At 40.5% G+C, this 18,691-nt stretch overlaps 1 long non-coding RNA gene across 1 annotated transcript; it reads left to right on the top strand.

The window, feature by feature from the left end:
• The first annotated feature begins 3,869 nt into the window (after positions 1 to 3,869).
• LOC140844777 (uncharacterized) lies at positions 3,870 to 16,877 on the top strand. Its single transcript, XR_012123272.1, has 5 exons — positions 3,870 to 4,001; positions 4,936 to 5,033; positions 13,248 to 13,404; positions 15,751 to 15,864; positions 16,281 to 16,877. It is a non-coding gene; the product is annotated as an uncharacterized lncRNA (long non-coding RNA).
• The last annotated feature ends 1,814 nt before the right edge of the window (positions 16,878 to 18,691 follow it).

Raw genomic sequence — 18,691 nt, 5'->3', positions numbered from 1 at the left:
CGGAACAAAACAGCAGTGGAATTACAGAACCCAAAAATGGACTAACAGGTACCAAAGGGAAAGGAACTGGGGAGGATGGGTGGGCAGGGAGGGATAAGAGGGGGGAAGAAGAAGAGGGGTATTAAGATTGGCATGCATGGGGGGGAGGGAGAAAGGGGAGGGTGGGCTGCACAACACAGAGAGGACAAGTAGTGACTCTACAACATTTTGCTAAGCTGATGGACAGTAACCGTAATGTGGTTGTTAGGGGGGACCTGATATAGGGGAGAGCATAGTAAACATAGTATTCTTCATGTAAGTGTAGATTAAAAATTTAAAAAAAAAAAAAGAAAGAAAGAAAGAAAAGGGGGATTACTCCTTAACAGGATAAAACTATTGGTAAATCAAAGATCAACGCATGCTTTAAATATCCTTAATGTTGATCACTTAAAGGGTGTCAGATGATCAGCTATGGAGGTTCTTTTTTCTGATAATATTCCTTTCTCTTAATTAAAAAAAAAAAAAAAAAAGCAGTTATTGTGTGCTGACCTCCAATGAGTTCTGCACAGTGGTATAGAGGGCATGTCAAAGTGTGGGCAAAGGGTCTGTTCGTTTCTATGCAGAAGATCAAGGCCTAGCTTGGATACCCAGAAAATGAACTAAGATACGATATGAGGAGGAGCTTCCGGCATCAGCACTCTCTGGGGGACTTGTGCCGGGGGATGATCATCAAAAAGCCTCCACAGGGATCCGGACGATGCTGCAGTTGTGGCTGCACCCAGCCCACCGTCTCCTGGACTTGCCATAGGAATGAGGAGGGAGATGTCTAGGCTGGCATGTGCATACAGTGAGACAACGAATTTGACCGGATCTGTACTGTTGGAACTCTACCAGGAGTTGGGAGGGGTGCAAGTTGTAGCACTCCAAAATCTCATGACTATAGACTATCTATGGTTAAAAGAACATATGGGATGTGAACAGATCCCAGAAATGGGCTGCTTTAATTTGTCTGATGGTTCAAGTACAGTTGGACAATATCCATCATATCATAGATAAATTTTCACTAATGCCTAGGGTGCCTAAATGGTTTTCTTGGCTTCACTGGAGATGGATGGTAATTATAGATTTGCTTTGTTTATGTCACCGTATTCCTATTATGTTAATATGTGTGTGCAAATTAGTTAGTAGTTTAAAACCTATGCATACTTAAGGTACTCTACAAGAAGATATGTCAAAGAAATAATCAATCCTCCCATGTTTCCTTCATATGCTACATCTATAGCTTTTCTTCTTCCTTCCTAATTACAACCCTTAAATAGAATTCGTGCCTCATATCGAATTTACCGAGTATCATAATTCCTCCAGGTGGTAAAGATACCTCAAGACAAGTGCTGGGCATAGAAGCCACAGGGCATAAATCTGCAAAGAAGTAAAAAGCTAACCTTTGCAAACAATATGGCTTCTCTCTCACTTACCAACTTTACATTTCCCTGTATGGCCCCGGAAGATGACTGGTTAGCCAGAGACGGGTAAGATTCCTCAAGGGAGGAACAACCTAAGACAGGCACAGTCGCAGGGGGGCCATCAGGTGAGAATTTGGGGATCAACAGAGGTGAGGCTCAGAACCTCACCCCCCCTGCTTTGAGAGAAATCTTCTGCATCCGTAGATGTCTTGCTGCCCTTGTCTAGCCTGGATTAATACTTGGTCCATAGGCACACACCTGATCATCTGATCATCTACATTTGCCCTCTTACAGCACTAAACAATGTTTTCTACCTTTATCTTGCATCTACCTACCACTTCAGCATTTTATTAAAAATAAAAATAATAATAATAATAGGAGAAATGTGGGATCAACATATATGTCAAGTACAAAAATCAAACGAATATTCATATTTGACCTGATTGTTTATAGTTCATAATGCATGATCAAAACCGAAAGTTTCTGTGATGAATGCCCTTTTACTGTTCACCATGTAAGAATTTATTCACTGTGCAAGAATTCGTTCACCATGTAAGAACTTGTTCGTTATGCTTCAGAAGATTGGAGACTGACGAGAATTAGGCTTGAGATGGATTAATGATTGTACATTGAGCATTGAACCCCCTATACTGAATTTTATTGTTGTTAACAACCATTTGATCAATAAGTATGAAAGATGCCCTCTCAAAAAAAATATATATATATATAACTTTCCTGTAAAAGCTGAGTGAGATGGCACAAATGAATGTAGCAGCCTCTACTGTTATTCATGTGGAGCAACTGTGAGATCAACTCCCCACCTGCCTTTTGGGAATAAAGCCAACTCTGGGACCAAGCACAGCAGGTCATAACCCAACAGATGGAGCAGGACTTCCACCCTCTTATGGCACCGGACACAGACTTCATCTCCTGAAACTGTGTGGAACCGCAGCCATGTGTGAAGAACAGTATTAAAGGAGCAAAACAGAAATGGTCATCAAATGCCTTCTAGGCAGTCTTCCAGGGGCCTGCCTGGTAGAGACATAGAGCAAACTGAACACTTTCCTTTTTTTTTTGGTTTCATTAAAGTACCTGCCTCTTCTATTATACTATGAGTAGCTCAATCGAATAATATGTGCTAAGCAAACTGGGTGTATGATGTCACATGTAGATGAGGTTTGCTTTCCTGTGTGAACTACTACTTGGGAGGAAATTAAGTGGCTTGAGCACAGGAGAATACAAATAACATGTGCAGTGAAGTAAATCTAAAATAGACACATACGCACCCTCAACAGAAAAACTAAGTCCAAGTGACTGTAATTCACTCTCAAGCCAGAACGCCCAGTTATTCTTTTTTTCCTGCTCAGACATTAATTCTCAGAATGGCCTACAGGATGTAGTAACCTTTCTACTTTGTGTCCTTATTCAGGAAATTAGAATCATATATTTTATTACCTTCAGTACATCACTAGAGAGGGGAGATAAATTTATTCACACATATTAAATATATTTTGTGAAAGTCCTTTTGAAATTCTCCCTGAGAACCAGTCTTCTCATCTTTGATAATCAGTTGTTGTTTTTCAAATGGTTGTAACATATTTTTTTTAATTTCTTTTATTTTTTCCATTGGTAAACTTCTGTAGAAAGATTTTCAATGCAGCTTGATGAAATCAATGCTAATTTCTGCAAACAACAACAAAAAAATATTAGTATTGTCTAATACTAATAGTATCATTATATAATACCATGTTATCAGTATCATAGACTTAAGGACTTTAGAGAGAAAGTGTGTGTGTGTTTCCCTTTCTCTTTTGTTAAGTATATGGATCTTTTAGATATCAGGAACTAAAATAAAATACTTCTCATGAAGTTCCTGTTGAGCACCAGAAAACTTTTCAGCAAGCAAGTTGATGGTTGCATGTACCAGCTGGCATGGCATTTTAAGGAAAATACATTGTGGGCAAGTTCGATGACTATCAGGAAGTCACTAAATGAGAATGAATTGTAATAGGCTGGTGACTGGCAAACACAAGTTTTAGAGGAGTTTGGATTTCCCCTAGGAAATCAGCAGTTTAGCAGAAAGTGGTCTGTATTCCCTTCTTGCTATAATAGCCATAGTCTAAATCTTTCAAATCCTCTTCATTGCCTGTGAAACTGGATTACACTGGCCCTGCCTTTGTAAGAAACTTGTTGCAACTATATATTTTAGACTGTAAAACCATGGGACTTCAGTGTTCATCTAATACTCTTCTTTTCCTAAATAGGAAACAGACTCAAGTGAAGAAAGGATTTGTCCCAAGTCAAAAAATGAGTTGAGATATAACAAACAGTAGGCTTTTGGAATTGGAAGATACTCTTCAGTTACATATTTAAATCTTTTGTTAAATCAGGAATCTTCTGCAACATGTCTGGCAATCATTTTGAGATCTTTCCTTGCAAGAAATTGACCGCTTTTCAGAGCAGAGCATCCTGTTTTTGGACCACCCTAATTGTTTAGGCAGTCGTCCCTGGCAATGAACCCTGGGTTCCTGTGGCTCATATACCTTGACTCTATAACAGGTGAGTCCCCCGGGAAGCAGACTCTAAGATAGAAATGAGCACACAGAAAGTTTATTAGGGAATGCTGTGGGGCTAAACACTCGTAAAGGAAGCGAGAGAAACAGGATTTGTCAGAGAGATGTCACCTGCCATGCAGTTTCAAGAGTACCTCAACTGATGTGGCAAGGGATTTAGGAGATGGGTCACTTTTAAGCTGTCTGGAGTTGGACTGAGAGGCCAGGCCTCTAAGGCTTATGTCTCTCAAATACTGCATGCAGGCAGCCCTGGGAAGGGACATGACCTTGGGGAAGCAGTTTCTCCCCCTGAGGCAATCCCACATGGGACTGACATCTGAGGACTTTTTGGAGGTGACGCTACCAGTCTCTAAAGAATAGAATTTCTTTATTTCTAAAAGGAGGTCTGGGTGGTACATCACACGCACAAACGATAGCATTTTAGTTATTATCCTGTAAATGTCTACTAAAAATCCCTGCTGCCTTTGATTGGGATTCTGTGTATCTGTAGATCAGTATAGGGAGAATGGATATATCAACAATCTTGAATCCTCTAGTCCGTTAACATGTTACATATACCTCTATTTAGGACTCCTTTAATTTCAGGTAGCAATGTTTTGTAGCTTCAGTGTAGAAGCCTTAAGTACATTCCACATTCTTGTCTTAAGTACTTGACCTGTTTTGATGCTGTTTTAAGTGCTATATTTAAATTTTCATTTAAAATTATCTATTGCTAGGATATAGAAATACAATTACTGATTTTTGTATATTGGTCTTATAGTCTGACATTTTGTTAAACTCTCTTCCTTGTCATAGAGGATTTTTCAGTAAACTCCTTAGATTTTCTATGTTTACAATCATATTTTCTATGAATAAGGATACTATTACTTTTTAATTTCTAATTCACATGCCTTTTGTTCCCTTGTGTTGCCACATTGCAGTGGCTCAGAGCTGCAGTACCGTGGGGGAAGGAAGTGCTGAGGGCGGACGTGTTTCCTTCCATCCCAGGCTGGTTGAACAGTATTCAGTCTTTCGTTAGGTAAGATGCAAGTAAATTATAGCAGGCAGATTAAAGTTCTAGAATAGCAACATGGTAAATAAGCATTGGGTCGGTTGTTTAGTTGAAGACCTGTGCTAATTGCATCAATACCAGATACAACAGTAGTCGGAACAAGTTGTAAATAATTATCTACGTCCTAGCTTTGAAAAGGACAATGTTTCACATCCTTATGGAGACTTTTTTCCAAAGTGATGATGGAATAAGTGATTCCTCAGTGCACAGAAGCAGCAAAACGTCCCACAAAACTAATTGTATAGAGGAAAGTTAAGTAGCTCTATCAGATATTCATCACTCATGATCACTGCTGTGCATGCTGAGAAGTTCATGCTTTGACTAGTCTTCAAACACACTTGTCTGTGATAAATCTTTTCGCCTGGCTCCCTTTGGAGGGGATATTGACATGTTAACATTAAGTTCATGAACACATCTCATATTTATGTAATATCCAGAAGCCAGCCACTGCTGCGAAAAGAGAGCGTGAGCATGCTCACGGACCGATTTCCTCCACCCCCTCCTCCCAGCCACCCCGTGCTCAGGTAGGAAGTCAACTTCCTCTTAAAAGCTCCCCCAGTTAACCCTGGAATTTTTGAGGATGGTTTTTCAGTTGTGCCCAGGAATAAAGCTGCTCACATTGCAGGCATACCTCACTTTTATTGCACTTCGGTTTATTGTGCTTTGCAGACATTGTGTTTTTTACACATTGAAGGTTTGTTGCAACCCTTCCTCGAGCAAGTCTACCAACGCCGTTTTTCCGTTTTGCTCACTTTGTGTCTCTGTGTCACATTTTAGTAATTCTCATAATATTTCAAACTTTTCCATTATCTTTGTATTTAGTCTGGTGATCTGTGAGAAGTGATCTTTGGTGTAACTATTCTAATTGTTTTGGGGAGCACAAACCATACCCCTGTACGGCAAGCAAAGTTCATCAAGGTTGTGTGTGTTCTATCTGATCAATCATTCCCTCTCTCTCTCCCTCTCCTTGAGTCTCCCTTTCCCGGAGACACGATATTGAAATTAGGTCAGTTAAGGACCCTACAATGGCCTCTAAGTGTTCAAGTGAAAGGAGTTGCATTCCTTTCATTTTAAATCAAAAGCTAGAAATGATTAAGCTTGGTGAGGAAGGCATGTGGAAAGCCAGGACAGGCCAGAAGTGCAGCCTCTTGGACCAAACATTCCCTTTGTGAATGCAAAGGCAAGTTCTTGAAGGAAATTAAAAGTGCTTCTCCAGGGAGGAGACAAATGTTAAGAAAGCAAAACAGCCTTGTAGCTGACATGGAGAAAGTTTTATTCTTCTGGATAGAAAATCAAACTAACTACAATATTTCCTTAAACTGAAACCTAATCCAGAGCAAGTCCCTTAATCTCTTTAATTTTATGAAGGCTGAGAGAGGCGAGGAAGCTGCACAAGAAAAGTCAGAAGCTAGCAGAGGTTGGGTCATGAGGTTTGAGGAAAGAGGCCGTCTCCATAACGTAAAGTGCAGGTAAAGCAAGTGGTGATGGAGAAGCTGCAGCAAGTTATCCAGAAGATCCACCTCAGATCATGGATGGAAGTGGCTCCAATAAGCAACAGATTTTCGGTGTAGAAGAAACAGCCTTCTAATGGAAGACAATGCCATCTAAGGCTTCTGTAGCTAGAGAGGAGAAGTCAGTGCCTGGCTTCAAAGGACAGGCTGCCTGTCTTGTTAGGGGCTGATGCAGCTGGTGACTTTAAGTTGAAGCCAATGCTCATTGACTATTCTGAAAACCCTAGGGCCCTTAAGAATTATGCTAAATCTATTCTGTGCTCTTATCAGTGGAACAACAAAGCCTGGATGACAGCTTATTTGTTTATAATGTGGTTTACGGAATATTTTAAGCTCACTTTTGAGACCTACTGCTGAGATAAAAGGATTGCTTTAAAAATATGACTGTTCTTTGACGACGCATCTGGTCACCCAAGAGCTCTCATGAAGATGTACAACGAGATTAATGTTGTTTTCATGCCTGCTAACACAGCATCCATTATGCAGCCCGTGCATTAAGTAGTCATTTTGACTTTCAAGTCTTATCATTTCAGAAATACATTTTGTAGGCTATAATTGCCATAGGCAGTGATTCCTCTGGTAGATCTGGGCAAAATCAATTGAAAATCTTCTGGAAAGGTTTCACATTCTGGATGCCATTCAGAACATTCACGATTCATGGAAAGAGGTCAAAATATCCACATGAACAGAGTTTGGAAGAAGTGGATTTCAGCCGTCGTGGATGACTCTGAGGGGTTCAAGACTTCAGTGGAAGAAGTCACTGCGGACATGGTGAGAACAGCAAGAGAACTACAACTAGAAGGGGAGCCTGAGGCTGTGACTGAATTGCTGCATCTCAGGATAAAACTTGACCTAAGAAAGTAGTTTTTGAAATGCAATCTGGTCTCAGTGAAGATGTTGTGAGTCACTGAAATGACAGCAAAGGATTTAGAATTATTGTATGAACTTAGTTGATAAAGCAGTGGCAGGGTTTGAGAGGACTGTCTCCAGTTTCTGGAAGAAGTTCTACTGTGGATAAAAGTTATCAAACAGCCCCCCCCCCCCCATGCTGCAGAGAAATCAGCTGTGAAAGGAAGAGTCGATCAGTGTGGCAAACTTCATTTTTGTCTCATTTTAAGACATTGCCACAGCCACCCCCACTTCAGTAGCCACCACCTGGATCAGCCAGCAGCCCTCAACATCGAGGTGAGTCCCTCCACCAGCAAAAAGTTAACAAGTTGCTGAAGGCTCTAGTGATGGTGAGCAGTTTCTAACGATAAAGTATTTTTAATTATGTACATTGATTTTTTTAGACATAATGCTATGGCACACTTAATGGAGTATCATGTAAGATAACTTATATGTACTGGGAAACCAAAAAATTCACTTGACTCACTTTATTGTGATATTTACTGTATTGTGGGGTCTTGGAACTGAACCTGCAATATCTGCCAGGTATGCCTGTATCTAGTCCTGCCTTCTCATTTGGATCTCGCTTGCTTTTGCTAGCAGTACCCTCCCTGAAAATGTCAGTGTTTCTGCTGTGGATGCACTGCACAGTGTCCCTGAAACACAGTTCTTCCGGTGCCGCACCCCATGACGGGCTTTGTTGTTTAGGCCTTGTGGCATCAGTAGTTGGGGTCAGGGTCTGACTTGGCCTTCGTGAAGTCAGGCTCTTCAGCATGTCACCATCATCCTTCCCTCCACACAGGCCACACAAAGAGGAGAGTGGGAAGTTCCTTACTCTCCTCTGTCAGCTATGCTATTTCTCTGATCTTCTCCAACCAGTCATACCACAAACAAGCAGACAAAAGAAACAAACATGTTCTTACTTTTGTCAAAACATTAAAACATCTATGCATGTGATTCTACCCAAACAGATACCTGCAAGCGTCTGCTGTAAACCTGTGACAGAGAAACAAATCTGGCCATGGTTGGAAACCTGGCTACACAGCAATGCCTTGATTGACAAGAGTCATCCAGTTTAGTGTTTCCATTGCAAAAACAATCCAACAGTCACTTACTAAAGCCTCATGGTGTTCTGTGGAAGACATTGACATGAATATGGATTCAAAGCAAAAACACAATCTTTTCAATGCCATATATTTAGAACAACTTCTACTCCACATGGCCTTTCTGTTCTGTCTTTTTTTCCTCCAAAATGAACTAAAATCCAGCCCATTATTTTCCAGGCACAAAATTTGTTCACTGTGTTTAAACACATAAGTATTCAATACCTGGCAAATAACAGTGGACGTTTGACTGTAAATGGAGGAGAGCTTATTGTGACATTATATGCAGGTGATGATTGCTGAATCTAACTAATCATGCACTGAGATTCCCAGATAGTCAAAAATCACACCCTCTTTAAAAACCCAAAGCTGTACATTCAAAGGTCTGTACAACACTGAAGGTAGTGCTGGGTGTTCTTACATGTGGTCATTAACTTAATCACCAACACGGAGAATGGGATTGAGAGGATGATTGAGAACATAAGCATCTTGTAAATATCAAACAGGATCATTCCCTGCATTGTTTCTGAATTCTTTGCTCTCAAGTTTAGTCAGATATTTTCCTGTGCCTCATTTTCACTAAACTGGGAAAACGAAAACTGAAACAAAGATACCACCTCATTATTTAATCATCATTTCTTAAATAAATACAGTAGTTATTACTCTTATGTATAATAACCAGGAGTATAATAATGCCTCCCTCAAAAGAGAGAGAGTTTCATTTATAAGACAATATTCTGAAATCCTCTGTTCATTTATCAAAGTGGGGGTTTTGATGAATTAATCAGTTAAAATTTTTTAAAAAATGGTCTTTTAGTTTGCTTCAACTCCCTGAAAATCTAATGAGCTGATCTGGCTCATAACATATATAAATACAATTACCTGCATTTCATTCTTCCATAAAATTGGAAGCAATACAGATACAAAAGGATTAATTCACTATTTTTTTGCTGCCTCAATTAGAGGTTTCGAGCCTATTCAAGCTGCCACCACATGAGTCATATCAGGAAATATGAGAAATCAACATCCTGAAATAACTTGAATTGGGGTTTGTGTAATGGTAGGATGGGGCGGCATCCCACAAAAATGAAAGCCGTTTATTAACTCTGAAGAAAATAAAACCATCGTGGGGTGGGAAGTCCTTCACGGAGCCTGAGAAGGATAAACTCCCCACTTTGGGGATAGGTGTTCCCCGTGCTAAGAAAAGCTGGCTCTGCCCGGATCAGATAGCAGTGACTTGCTCATTTCCTGTGTTTGCCGTCACTAACATTTCAGTCCCGATTTCATATCTGCTGATTGGTTTCATATCCTCCTCCCTTCCTGTTAAAATTGGAGCCATTTTTCAAGGTCTAGCCTAGGTCTTCCTCTGAAGCATTTTCTAATCCTCCCAAACTTGATTGAATCTGTTCTTCCTTTTACTTTCCTAACAGCATTTCTAATCTGTACTAGTCATTTGACCCCTAATCATATGCCTACTTTATATAGCTTATTGCATTTTCAAATCTCTTGGTTTGATACCTTAGCTAGATTTAAAAGTCTTGAGGGCAAGGCTCTTTGTTTTATGCTTCAATGGCCCATTGGCTTGTAAGGGGGGGGCGACTATTACATGGTGATGATCTGGAACCACAGGCCGCAATCCTTTCGCTCCAAGAGGCCTGGTTTTCGTGGAAGATAAATGCATCCATGTGGTCTGTTCTGCTTCATGGTATCATAGGTGTGGCCCCGGAGTGAGAGAAACCTAAATTCAAACCCTGGACCCACCACTTATTAAATGTGAATAAAGGCAAGTTTCTTAATTTCTTTTTAGCATCAATTTGCTCATTTGGAAATGAAAGGGATAACAAAACAGTTGGGAGAATGAAATCAGATAATGTCTATGAAGCACTTAGCATGGTTTCTGGCATCTAATTAGCACTACATCATGATACTCTTGTTACTGTAAGTGGTTCCGAGGCATGGGGTGGCTCTGTGGCCAGTGAGGACCGAGGGCTGCATGGGTAAGGGGGCGTCATGGAGCTCCTCAGCTAGTTGGACTCACGGGCTCAGCTGTGGTGGGATGAGCTCCCAGCTGGTGTCGGTGGGAGGTGGGCAGCGTGTAAATGAGACCCGCACAGAAAGGAGTTGCTCACAGTGACAAGACTAGAAGTTGGGCATCTGACCAGTACTAGCTTTGGGTGGTCTTTCTGGTTTGGTGAGGACACTGGACAGCATCTGGAATTTCTGAAAACAAGACCTGTTTTTCTGAAAAGTAGGTTAGGGAGAGGGTAGGCAAGGATTCAGGTGCCTAGGCAAGCAGATGAGGGTTTAAGGTTCTGTTTAAGGTTAATGGTTTTCTTCCAGCAGCTGCCCCAGGTCCTTCAGCGTCTTCTCCTTCCTGCTGGTCGAGTCATCCATGTTCCTTGTGGCCATATTCTCTTCTCCATTCTCTCACCAGCCTAGTGCAAAGGACTTCCTTTCCCACACATCCACCAAATCCCTCTCACCAAGATCACTAATGACCTTCTCTGACCCCGTGGACTCGTCATCCCCCTGCAGACGTCAATCACCTACACTCTTTCCTAAATTTTACTCCACTTTGGCTGCTGTCAGGCCGGTCGTCCTCCGCTGGTATCCCTTTTCTCTTTCTGACTCCTCCCACTCCCACTCTTTCTTTTTTCAGGTTCCCCTTTCATCCTTGAAATGTTGTTATCCCTCCACATTCTGCCGTAGCCTCTCTCTTCGGACTCTGCCCGCTCTCCTTGCTCTTGCCCGCCTCTCAAGTACCCAGGCTCCCGAGCCACCCTCGTGCGGAAGGTTCTTAAGCTCTGGTGTCCTTAAGCTCTGGTGTCCGTCACGCTCGTTCTCCTGAGCTCTGACCCTAACTCCGCTTAGCCACCGACACCTCAGACCGTGTTCAAAAGAGGACTTTCCGCTTCCCCTCAAACTTGTTCTTTCTCCCCTGTTCCTTCTCTCAGGGAAGGACATCACCACCCTCTCTGTTGTTATTCAGGTAAAACAAAAGCGTTCCTCCTTGACGTCGCATTTCCTATATCCAATTAATCACCAGATTCCAATTCAAACTTCCTGAACCCATGCTCTTCTTCTGAGTATATATATCTTGTTTTGTATCCCATCTGAAAACATATGCACAAAGAGTGCTTATTTAAAAACTGTCTTGTGTTTTACTTTTTACCCACCTGCTACCAGCTAAATCAGTTTGCCACGTTCTTTTATGGATGGATTTGGAAAATGTGCCCACAAAAAAGCTTTAATGTGTTGAAACTGCATAATCAGAAATCCTGCTTTTCTCCATTGTAAGCCAAATACGTTGTTGGTTAACAATGGTAAACAAACTGGGCATCATTTGCGTTATGGAAACTAATGTGCATGCTGATTGTAATTTCAACATCAGAAGAGTTTATACCAGTACTATTGAGAGTGCTACTACTTGAAATAATACAATCAATTTTTATGTATATTAAAATAGTAATTGTATTTAATTTAGAAAGTCAAACTTATAATACAAATGCTGTGTGGAGCCCTGTGTGATGGTCACCAGTCCTAAAGCAGTGGAGTCCTGGGGTGCAGTTACTGATCCCAGGACCCCAAACACCTCTGCCCACGTGTTATCAGCTGTCAAGGAAAGCAGGGTGCAGTCAAGCACTGGGTGGAACAATGCTTCACTCACACAGAGAAGAGTCAGAGCAATGTCAGCCACAGTAGGGGGCTGTGTGGGCTCTGTACCTCTTGGTGAGGAAGTGCCCCAGACCCAAGGCCCTTTTTAACTAGGCTGATTGGGGGTCAGAAGATGGCACACAGGAGATGCTGGCCTTTCCCAGCGACAGCCAGCATCCCCTCAGCCCACCCTCCCAAACGCAGTTTTTCACCTCTGAGAGGCAGGCAGCCACTTCCAACTTGTTAGTCGTTTCTTCTAGTGGTGCCTCTACATATCCAAGTAAGATACTTATACTGTGAATTCTTGATTTTCAACTTTAGGTATTATTCGTTGAGTTCTTATGCTGATTTTGTTTTCTAATGTCATCTGTGCCCTCCTTCCTCCCTGCCCCTCCTCCCTCCCCCACATTATCATTCTCTCCATCCTCCTAGTACATTTATGTCATCATTTCTATTTCAATTAATGTTTAGGATTTTTATTATCATGACTGTTGGTTATAGCAGAGCCCTGTACTGTGGTATATTACATTTCCTTTTTACCACAAGTATTTTTGTTTTTTCCTGGAGTTAAATGTTCTTATTTTAATGAGTTTTCATATGTTTCTTTTTACCTATGACTACATCAGCCACATGCTTTGCAGAAGAACTATAAAAGTCTTCTCCACATGGTCAGGTTCATATAAAATGCCTCCTAGAACCCTGCATCCAGCTGCACTAATCTTAACTGGTTACAGTCTAAGCCTGCTGCACACCCGTTGTCCTGGACACCTCCCTTCATTGTTCCTGGGAATTCTGTCCTTCTCCTTGTTTCTTTTAGGATTACTGAATTTCTTGATTACTCTTTCTTAGATTACGTGGCGTTTTGGTGAAGCATTTTGCCCAATAGCTCCCTGAGAAAGGAGTCAAAAGAAATTATATTTTGGGGGAAACTGAATGTCTGAAATTACGTATTGTCACATTTGATTAACAGTTTTGCACGATACTGAATTTTGAATTGAAAATCATTTTCTCTCTGAAATTCACAGGTACTTGTCCACGGTCTTCTGTTTCCAGTGGTGCTGCTGAGAAGTCTCATCATTCTTGGATCCTAATTTTCATATGTGATTCTTCTTTTTCTCTGAAGCTCCTGGGATCTGCTCTTTCTCTGTGATACTCTGAGGTTTCGCAGTGATGCACTGTGGCGTGAGTCCTTCACATTTATTTTTGTGGGCCCTAAGTGGGTCATTTAAATCTGGGAATGTACATCCTCATTCTGAAAAACACTCTTGTATTATGTCTTCCATATTTTTTCTCCTTTTTTGTTTTTTTTTTTTTTTACTACTCTTGGTCAGTGTATTCTATTTTCTGGGTAAATTCCTCAATTTTATTTTTCAACCTATTCAATCTTTATATTTGCCATTATATTTTTATTTTCAAAGGACTTTTTCCTCATTCACTCATTCTCTCACCAACACTTACTGAGTTACTATGCTATGCCAGGGATTGTTTTAGGTGCTGGAATATGGCACAAATCCCTTCTCTTGAGGACTGTATTATCTAATGGCTGAAGGCAGATGGGGATTGTAAGTACCAAGAGAGGTAGGTAGCACTACATTCAAAAACAAAACAAACCTCAGGGCAGGCCTCACTGAGAATGTTACATTTGAAGAGAAATTTGAAGGAGATAGATATTTTTATTTTCTGAAAAAAAATTTTACTATAGCAATCTCTTCTAATTCATGGGTGTGAATTTTTTCCTCCTTGCTTTCAGGTTACTTACTGTAAACTTTTTGAAGTTTTCCTTTGACCTCTATATATACTCATCTCTCTTTCCTCAGATTTCCCTCTGCCCTGCCATTTTTTTTCTCTTTTAATTTTGTCCTTCATTTTAAAGCCTTACCACGATGTTTGATGATCCTTGCTGGTCTTTCTATTTATGAATGAAATTTGAAAAAGCAAACTGGAAGCACCACACGTGTCTGTGTGTGTCAGCTGTTGAGCCTCCCCGGGTGATTATGTGGACATTTAGCGATTCCTGGGTTCCTTTCCCTTGGAATGGCTGGTTGCTCCAAAAGCAGCTTGCTTGTGCTGTCTGAGACGTAGGTGCCTGACTGCCAACACCCCGGGGCCACGTCAGTATGTAGGTTATAGCTTGGTCACCCTGCGTGCAGTCGAGACTCTGCCCAACCTCAGCGTCCCTGTGTCCCTGAGCCCAGAGCCTCTTTGATTCTGTTTCTTCTGAGGTGAATCTCCTGTTTTCTGCCTGTGCACAGGAGGGACAGCTAACTTGCCATGTGGGCTTGGGAAGAAGATAACACATGTGGGACTGATTGTTAACTTCCCCTGTCCTCTGTTGTCAGCCCACCCCACAGCCCTGTTCTGAGAAGTACTTGGTGGCCCCGCTTCCTGAACTGCCCCAGCCCTCTAAACCAAGACAGGCCTTGCTCCCCTTTAGCAGCCACCTCTGCCCCTCGAGCTGGTCGAAGGATGCAGCGTCCCTTCTCTGCTAAGTTAATCACCACTCATCCATCCATACTTCATCTTCCAAAGTCACGTCACTATCATTCATCTACTCTTATCTCAGGACCAATGTCATTTGTATTCATATGTTGATCCTTTACTTTTATTTTATTGGACTTTGTGTAGGGAGAAGAGATAAATCTGCCTGGTTGAACAAGTCTATAATAAATGATTCAATCCAAATTACTTGTGAATCTGCTTGAATATGTGAAATAAATATTTCTCTTTTGGAATGATAAGAGTGTTTCATTCTCTATAAATCCTCCAAAGTAATTTAGAGACTAAGAAAATAGACATATTTCCTTAACGTATTTCACAAACCTTTTGCTTAGATGACAAAGTTACATATTAATAGTTTTCTTGGATAATCATTTAAATTCGTTCATTAGGTTTTATTTTTAAATTTAATTTGAATATTCTGAGTAATCTGGTTTCCTCTTGTTAGAAAGCCTTTTGAATTTTAAGATGTAGAAGTATTTTTAAGATATATCTCCTAGATCTAACATTTAAAAAAAAAACCAAACATACTGTCTTAATAAATATTACCGAAATTAGTCAAATGCCAAAAATTTATAAGCATCTACTCTGAGCCTTAGCAACATGCTCGGTTCCTTGGACCATAAAATGTTGGACAGATCCCTGGATATGCGTCAACTTGGAATTTGATCCCAGTTTTACCACTGGCTATATGACCTTGGACAAAATAAAGAAGCTTCCTGATCTCAAGTTCTTAATCTGTAAAATAGGGCTTACACTAGTTGTCCTAACACTGTAAACTGAGTGATTCTTTGATAGTTATCAATATGTAGAAGTCGACTAGATAGAGATTTGAATGGCGGAGTCCTTATTCACAAAGACCTGGGAAACTCCAAAGGCAGCATGAATATCAGACAAAAAGAAGTAATTCTCTTAGGTTGTCTCCTGCTCTTTAATATCTCTTTTCTCCCAATTTCTCCTTTTTGATAATCTTACTAAAGTGAGGCTGGGTCATGTCATATTCTAGCTCAGAAATCTCTCCCCGGGCTGCAGGATGAAGACCAGCGCTCCTGTTCTTATTGTCTTCCACTCATGCCATGTGCACCAGCCACTGGAATAGGAAAGAGACCAAGATGGCATGACTGTCTTTTCATGTCCATCACTCACGTTAGTACTGAAACCTTATTCTCCTACTCTACTTTTATCTTCAGTGCCAGCAGTAATATCGCTTGGATTTCGAAGAAAACATTTTTTTTCTGGTCCAAGAAGATGCCTTTTGGTGGGCCAGGGTATGGATATCAGTGGGAGGGAAGATTTTACTCATAAAGTGACTCTTAAATAGTTGAAATCTGAGGTTGTCTACAGCTAAACACTAAGTCTTTCCAAATCCTAAAAGGAAAAAGGTCAATAATAGATTTTGCTGAATTCAAAATGTTTCTCTCATATATTTTTATATCCTTTCCATGTTTGCTTGTCTATACCAGGATTAAAGTAAGGGATGATTCCTAACTTACTACAAAGTCACGTTTTCATTATGTTAAATTTGTCATTATTTCATGCTGTTCTCCTTGGGATTATTCTAGGAAGAAACGAGGACTAGAAACAAGGGAGATGTGGAAGGAAAAGCATCCTGGCAGAAAAATGAAGAAGGGTCTGAGCAGAGGAGAGAGGAAACAAAACCGAGAATTGTGGCCATCCAAGAAGGACAGGGATGGACGCGAAAGGGGCTCCTCAACTGGAAAAGACGGGTTACCGCATGAGGAGATCTGGCTCCAGAGAACAATTTCTTTTAATATGCTTCCTTTTCCTCTTTCATTAACTCAGGAGTACTTGGCTTTTCACTGTTACTATAGAGACATAATATGAAATTGAAACTTCCTGGTACAAAACCAGAAATAGCTTATTTAAATGGCAGAAAGACTACAAAAACCACCTTCATTTTGTTCTTACTATAAGCCCTGACTCTCCATGATACTTCCTTGAGCACAGACTATGTATTAAGAAAAAACTTTGGTGATGATATGGCAGTTGTCCCATCAACCTTTGAAATTAAATGATCAATGGGTAGTATAAAAAAGGCCAGTACAGAGTAAATTTTGTAATATTTTAAGTCATATTGATGAGACACTTGATAGGAATACAATTTGCTTTTTATTCTGGCATCACTGTTTGTTTTGAGTAAGGCGAGAAAACAAATAACATAATTTGCATAATGAAACCATTGAGAGTAAATAGCTGTCTTTCTTCAGAGGTATCTGTGCCGTTTTGACTTACAGTTTAGATTTGTTCAAGTTTATTTACCTCCCTCCCCCAACTGAACAATGCTTCTGATTTATTCCTGCCATTTAGTGTCATATAAATTCAAGTGTTCCACTAGGAAGAGAAACAGTTCATCAAGTTGCAACTATATTAAGTGAAACATTCTCTCTGATACGTTTTTAATTTGTTTTATTCCCATTTTGCTATTGTAATTTTCCCACCTACCAGTGGAGATAAGGGACTGTTTCATTCTTATTCCTGTGGCTTGCTGAGACCACATGCTCATTCTGTTAAGGAGAGTCCGCTGATCTGCAGGAGGAAAAAGGGAAATCCACTAGGCAGGGAGGCCCTGAGACGGGACTGACCATCCATGAGTCAGTCAACAGGCGCTCCTGACATCTGACTGCTATTTATTGTTGCTCTAGGAGCTGTGGGGATCTAGAAAACATGCACAAAACAGTGTTATTATCTGGGCTGATGAACCCACTGCTAATTCAGGCTACTCTGAGTATTTGATGTACATCCTTAATGTTCCTATCCTTTCCTTCCTCCACTGGCGGGAGGTTTAAATGTAGGGTCCATGGGCCATAAAAAGCCCTTGGATGGAATTCAGATGGTCCATAAAAATTCCATCTTTTTAATAATTAATCACTAACTGAAATTTAACAGTTCCTTCAATTATATATGTAGCACAGTGGTATTTAAGAGTGTCTGTGACCTTATCAACAACAGAAATCACAGATATTTTCATAACACATTATAGCTGTTGGAGATCTCTGGAAATTCCATTTATGCTTTATCACTATTTTTTTTTTGAGAGGGCATCTCTCATATTTATTGATCAAATGGTTGTTAACAACAATAAAATTCAGTATGGGGGGTCAATGCTCAATGTACAATCATTAATCCATCTCAAGCCTAATTCTCATCAGTCTCCAATCTTCTGAAGCATAACGAACAAGTTCTTACGTGGTGAACTAATTCTTACATAGTGAATAAATTCTTACATGGTGAACAGTACAAGGGCATTCATCACAGAAACTTTCGGTTTTGATCACGCATTATGAACTATAAACAATCAGATCAAATATGAATATTCGTTTGATTTTTATACTTGATTTATATGTTGATCCCACATTTCTCCCTTTATTATTATTATTATTTTTATTTTTAATAAAATGCTGAAGTGGTAGGTAGATGCAAGATAAAGGTAGAAAACATAGTTTAGTGCTGTAAGAGGGCAAATGTAGATGATTAAGTGTGTGCCTGTGGACTAAGTATTAATCCAAGCTAGACAAGGGCAGCAAAACATCCATGGATGCAGATTTCTCTCAAAGCAGGGGGGATGAGGTTCTGAGCCTCACCTCTGTTGATCCCCAATTTCTCACCTGATGGCCCCCCTGTGACTGTGCCTGTCTTAGGTTGTTCCTCCCTTGAGGAATCTTACCCGTCTCTGGCTAACCAGTCATCTTCCGGGCCATACAGGGAAATGTAAAGATGGTAAGTGAGAGAGATGCCATATTGTTTGAAAAGGTTAGCTTTTTACTTCTTCGCAGATTTATGCCCTGTGGCTTCTATGCCCAGCACTTGTCTCGAGGTATCTTTACCACCTGGAGGAATTATGATACTCGGTAAATTCTATATGAGGCACGAATTCTATTTAAGCGTTGTAATTAGGAAGGAAGAAGAAAAGCTATAGAGGTAGCATATGGAAGAAAACATGGGAGGATTGATT

Source organism: Manis javanica, chromosome 12, assembly GCF_040802235.1.
Source record: "Manis javanica isolate MJ-LG chromosome 12, MJ_LKY, whole genome shotgun sequence".
Taxonomy (NCBI): domain Eukaryota; kingdom Metazoa; phylum Chordata; class Mammalia; order Pholidota; family Manidae; genus Manis; species Manis javanica.
The sequence above is the reverse complement of the archived record's forward strand: the minus strand, read 5'-3'. Positions and strand labels throughout refer to the sequence as shown.